The sequence below is a fragment of the Vanellus vanellus genome (genome assembly GCF_965231255.1).
Source record: "Vanellus vanellus genome assembly, chromosome: Z".
Classification (NCBI taxonomy): Eukaryota; Metazoa; Chordata; class Aves; order Charadriiformes; family Charadriidae; genus Vanellus; species Vanellus vanellus.
Genome location: NC_138908.1, coordinates 75,810,193 through 75,816,851, shown reverse-complemented (window position 1 = coordinate 75,816,851; position 6,659 = coordinate 75,810,193).

Genomic DNA, 6,659 nt, shown 5'->3' with positions numbered 1-6,659 from the left:
AATACAGTAGGCTTAGTAAGGGTTGACAATGAATGAGGGCCATCACAAGAACAGGAGGAAGAAGGTATCCAGTACCTGAGGGAATTACCCATGCAGGAGATGATTTACTATGACCCAGATAATGTGCAGTTACCCACAGATCCTCTTGAAGTCTAATGCACATGGCCCATATGGTGGAAGTTTGTAGGGAGCGCACTGTTGTTGTATGCCATCTCCTTGGCAGTGATGGAATGGAAGGGCAAAGAGGAACCAACAGTGGATAAGGTGGCTGGTTGACTCTGGCAATTTGAAGAAAGTATCTCTTCTCCCCTCGTTTCAACTGTGGAGAAACTGTCCCAGAAGGTCCAGCAACTTGAAGAGAATATGTCCTGCTCCCCACCTGTACCGGCCAGTATCTCAGTTATTAGGAGCAGGCATTTCCCTACTTGAGAGAGAGTATAGCGTAACATCACGAGGCACCCTGTGGTTTTACCTGTAAGACCACAGAGAGGACATGAGGAAGTGGGATGGACAAGCTACCTCGATCCTACAGGCACGGGTACTTGAGTTGGAAGGAAGAACAGTCACAACAGAGGATCCCTCCAGGAAAAGTGCTATTCCAGTTTCCAGCAGACAGCTCCCCAGAGAGTAGAAGGCCTGATGCTACTTCTGATCCTCTTGAAGGGCATTCCAAGTAGTTTCTGCAAGAAGTGATTAACAGATACTATGACCAGGATTAGAGGGGCCCTGCCTCCAGCCAGGTGAGGGAAAGGGACAACTGGGTTTATTGGACTGTGTGGATTCGACATCCTGGCACATCAGAGCCACAGGAGTATAAGGCTTTAGTGGATACTGGTGTGCAGTGTACCCTAATACCATCAAGTTAAAGGGACAGAACCCATTTGTATTTCTGGAGTGACAGGAGGATCCTGACAGTTGACTATTGGAAGCTGAAATGAGCCTAACTGGGAATGAGTGGCAAAAGCATTCCATTGCGACTGGCCCAGAGATTCCGTGCATCCTTGGCATAGACTACCTCGGGGTGGGTTACTTCAAAGACCCAAAAGGGTACTGGTGGGATAGCTGCCTTGGAGGCAGACGAAATTAAACAGCTGTCTACCTTGTCTTGTCTCTTGGAGGACTCTTCTGTGGTAGGGTTGTTGAGAGTCAGAGAACAACAAGTGCCGATTGCTACCACAATGGTGCATCACCAGCAATATCGCACCAACCGAGACACTCCGATTCCCATCCATAAGCTGATCCGTCAACTAGAAACTCAAGGAATGATCAGCAAGACCCTTTGATGCTTTACTGGTCCCATATGGCCAGTGTGAAAATCTGATGGAGAGTGGAAGCTAACAGTGAACTATAGTCACCTGAATGAAGTCACACTACTGCTGGTGCTGCTGTGCTGGACATGCTAGAACTTCAACAGGAACTGGAGTCAAAGGCAGCCAAGTGGTATACAACATTCGATATTGCCAATGCATTCTTCTCAATTCCTTTGGCATCAGGGTGCAGGCCACAGTTTGCTTTCACTTTGAGGGGTGTCCAGTTATACCTGGAATCACCTCAGAGGTGGAAACACAGCCCTACTATTTGCCATGAATTGATCCAGACTGCGCTGGAACAGGGTGAAGCTCCGGAACATCTGCAGTACACTGAGAAGATCATCATATGGGGTAACACAGCAGAAGAAGTTTTTGAGAGAGGGAATAAAATAGTTTGAATCCTTCTGAAAGCTGATTTTGCCATAAAATGAAGTAAGGTCAAGGGACCCACACAGAAGATCCAGTTTTTAGGAATAAAATGGCAATATGGATGGTGCCAGATCCCAATGGATGTGAACAACAAAACAGCAGCTCTGTCTCCACCGACTACTAAAAAGGAAATACAAGCTTTCTTAGGCATTGTGGGGTTTTGGAGGATGCATATCCCAAATTACAGTCTGATTGTGAGCCGTCTCTATCAAGCGACCTGGAAAAGGAACAATTTTAAATGGGGCTCTGAGCAATGACAAGCCTTCAAACAAATTAAGAAGGAAATAGTTCATGTAGTAGCCCCGGGGCCAGTTTGGGCAGGACAAGATGTTAAAAATGTGCTCTACACTGCAGCTGGGGAGAATGACCCTACCTGGAGCCTCTGGCAGAAAGCACCAGGGGAGACTTGAAGTCAACCCCTGGGGTTTTGGAGTCATGGATACAGAGGATCCGAAGCCTGCTATAATCCAACTGAAAAAGAGATATTGGCAGCATATGAAGGGGTTTGAGCTGCTTTGACAGTGGTTGGTATGGAAGCATAGCTCCTCTTGGCACCTCGACTCCCAGTGCTGGGCTGGGTGTTAGAAGAAAGGGTCCCTGCCACACATCATGCAACTGATGCTATGTGGAGTAAGTGGATTGCACTGATAACACAGCAAACTCGAATGGGAAACCCCAATCGCACAGGAATACTGGAAGTGATCGTGGACTGGCCAGAAGGCAAAGATTTCAGAATATCACCAGAGGAGGAGGTGTTGCGTGTGGAAGAGGCCCCACCGCATAATAAATTACCAGAAAATGAGAAGAAACATGCCCTGTTCACTGATGGGTCCTGTTGCATTGTAGGGAAGCATTGGAAGTGGAAGGCTGTTGTGTGGAGTCCTACAGAACGAGTTGCAGAAACCAGTGAAGGACAAGGTGAATTGAGCCAGTTTGCAGAGGTGAAAGCCATCCAGCTGGCTGTGGACACTGCTGAACAAGAAAAATAGCTGGTACTTTACCTCTATACTGATTCATGGATGGTGGCAAATGCTCTGTGGGGGTGGTTACAGCAGTGGAGGCAGAGCAACTGGCAGTGCAGAGGCAAACCCATCTGGGCTGCTGAACTGTGTCAAGATATTGCTGCCTGGCTAGAGAATCTGGTTGTGAAAGTACATCATGTAGATGCCCATGTATCTGAGAATCAGGCCACTGAGGAACATCAAAACAACCAGCAGGTGCATCAGGCTGTTAAGATTGAAGTGGCTCAGGTGCATCTGGACTGGCAACACAAGGGTGAATTATTCATAGCTCAGTGGGCATCAAGGAAGAGATGCAACATATAGATGGGCTTGTGACTGAGGGGTGGACTTGTCCATGGACACTATTGCACAGGTTATCCATGAATGTGAAATGTGCTGCAATTAAGCAAGCCAAGTGGTTAAGCCCTCTTTGGTATGGAGGACGATGGCTACAATATAAATATGGGGAGGCCTGGCAGATTGATTATATCACACTCCCACAAACCCGCCAAGGCAAGTGCCATGTGCTCACAGTGGTGGAAGCAACCACTGGGTGGCTGGAAACATACCCTGTGCCACATGGCACTGCCCAGAACACTATCCTGGGCCTTGAAAAGTAAGTCTTATGGTGACATGGCACCCTAGAGAGAATTGAGTCAGACAATGGGACTCATTTCTGAAACAGCCTCATAGACACCTGGGCCGAAGAGCATGGCATTGAGTGGGTGTACCACAGCCCCTGTCATGCCCCAGCCTCTGGGAAGATCGGAGAATACACCAGACTGTTACAGACTACACTGAGAGCAATGGGTGGTGGGACCTTAAAACAAGGAGGTGATTGGTGACAGCCAGCATGGCTTCACCAAGGGCAAGTCATGCCTGACAAATTTGGTGGCCTTCTACGAAGAGGTTACAGTGGCAGTGGACAAGGGAAGACGAACTGATGTCATCTACTTGGATTTGTACAAAGTGTTTGACACTGTCCTACGTGTTATCCTGGTCTCTAAATTGAAGAGACATGGATTTGACAAATGGACCACTCAGTGGATAAAGAACTGGCTGGAAAGTCGCACTCAAAGAGTTGTGGTCAACAGCTCGATGTCCAAGTGGAGAGCAGTGACGAGTGGCATTCTTCAGGGGTCGGTACTGGGGCCTGTACTGTTCATCGTCTTTGTCGGCGACATGGACGGTGGGGCCGAGTGCACCCTCAGCAAGTTTGCCGATGATACCAAGCTCTTTGGCGAGGTAGACACGCTGGAGGGGAGGGATGCCATCCAGAGGGACCTGGACAGGCTGTAGATGTGGGCCCAAGGCAACCTCATGAAGTTCAACAAGGCCAAGTGCAAGGTCCTACATCTGGGTCGGGGCAATCCCAAGCACAAATACAGGCTCGGAGGGGAATGGCTGGAGAGCAGCCCTGAGGAGAAGGACCGGGTGTGCTGATTGACGAGAAGCTCAACATGAGCCAGCAATGTGCCATCACAGCCCAGAAGACCAACCGTGTCCTGGGCTGCATCAGAAGTATGGCAGCAGGGCAAGGGAGGTGATTCTGCCCCTCTGCTCCACTCTCGTGAAACCCCACCTGGAGTAATGCATCCAGCTCTGGAGTCCCCAACATAAGAAGGACATGGACCTGCTGGAGCACGTCCAGAGGAGAGCCACGAGGATGATCCGAGGGCTGGAGCACCTTTCCTATGAGGAGAGGCTGAAAGAGTTGGGGCTTTTCAGCCTGGAGAAGAGAAGGCTCCAGGGAGATCTTATTGCAGCCTTCCAGTACCTAAAGGGGGCCTACAGGAGAGCTGGGGAAGGACTTTTTACTCGGGCATGTAGCGACAGGACCAGAGGGAATGGCTTTAAACTGGAAGAGGGTAGGTTCAGATTGAACATTAGGAAGAAGTTTTTCACTTTGAGGGTGGTAAGGCCCTGGAACAGGTTGCCGCGAGAGGTTGCTGCGGCCCCATCCCTGGAGGTGTTCAAGGCCAGGCTGGATGTGGCCTTGGACAACCTGGTCTAGTGGGAGGTGTCCCTGCCTATGGCAGGGGGGTTGGAACTCGATGATCTTCAGGGTCCTTTCCAACCTTTCAACCTTACCGTTCTATGATTGGGATACACATTTAGCAAAAGCCACCTGGTTAGTTAACACCAGGGGATCTGCCACTTGAGCTGGCCCTGCCCAATCAAAACTTCCACTTACAGTAGAAGGGGACAAAGTCCCCGTACTGCACATGAATAATATGTTAGGGAAAACAGTCTGGGTTCTTCCTGCCTCAGGCAAAGGCAAACTCATCCATGGGATTGCTTTCACTCAAGGACCTGGCTGCACTTGGTGGGTGATGTGGAAGGAGGGGGAGGTCTGATGTGTACTTCATGGGGATCTGATTTTTGGGTGAGAATAGCCCATGAATCAAATTGTATGATGTTAATTGCTAAATAACCCTGCCACTGTATGTCATCATTACTGTAATTGCTATCAATTGTACCACACTGAGAATCACCCAGACTAATGACAGATGGACATTGATGGAACGGAGTAAAGTGCAGTGGGAATGGGATCAGAACTGACCTCAGCAGCTGGCACCCAGCAATTTCCTTGAGATTGACGTCTTCCATCTGTGAACTGTGGGCATGGGTCGGGCCGGGTATACCAGCCGTGAGCTCTGAATACAGCATGCAAAAGTCCAACACTACACACCATCTCACCTGCCCTGAGAGACTGCTCTCACAGGTGGAGCCCAAAGTCATGGACTAAAGGAACTCATGGGACACAACAGAAGGATGGCCATAGACTATGGGAATTAAATTTGTGTGTGTATATATGTACATATATATATGAGACAGGGAAAAGTGGTGATAATTAATTTGGAACTGTAAGATCTGGGCATGATGTAGATGGTATAGAATAAGAGGTGGATAATGTCCTTGTTCTGGCAGGGATGGGGTTAATTTCCTCAGGGATCTGGCCCAGGACACAGGTATTCCATACCATGTGAGCTGTGCCCAGTCTATAGGGGGAGCTAGCTGGGGGAGGCGGCAGAAAGTCACTGCTGGATCGGGCTGGGGCTTCCTGGGTCCTGTGGGCGAGTGGTGGTACTGTAATCACATTTGTGCATTCCTCTATTGGTGTTATTGTTGTTTTTCTCTTCCCTTTGCTGTTCTGCTAAACTGCCTTTATCTCAACCCACGTTTTGCCTTTTTCTTCCAATTCTCCCCCGCACCTGTGGGGGTTGAGCAAGTGGCCGCGTGGTTCTTTCTTGCCAGCTGAGGCCAAAACCACAACATGTACTAATCATACCATCACTGGTGGTGCAGACTATAGGAATTATTAAAGATTGGGTCCTGAATCTCAGTTGAGTAGAATTCCATTAAATGTGTGCAAACAGAAGACAAATGTTTCTTATGTGATTTTCCTAAGTGGTAATTTATTTTTTTTTTAATCTATGAGTTTACAGTATTAAAGCAATATATCTTACAGATGTCTTCACTTTTCTGTTTGGTTTACATTAAGAATGTGCTTTATAAGAAGATAGTATGGACTGCTGTGAACAGGTGCTCAGCTGGATAAGTGTACTGACCAGCAGTCCCTCCCCAGTCCTCTCACACTTGTTCCTCCCTGTTCACCCTGATGCGTCTCTCCCTGCTGTTGTAAAAAAGTTTTGCTGTTGCTTTCCTTTGTTAAATTTTGTACAGCAAGCCCCCTCAAATGATGATCATGTTTTTTTTCCCATTTTATTGATCAAACTTTGGGTTGACCCTCTCCATGGCTATACCAGAGCAGTTCCTCTGGCTCATCAACCAGTGGCTGAAGCCTTCTGGTCTTCATTATTCTCCCTTATCACTTGCTCACAATGTTCCTTATTTCTTTTATACTGAATATTCCTTAACCAGATAACTCGGTGAACTAGATGCTTTTGCATTCCAC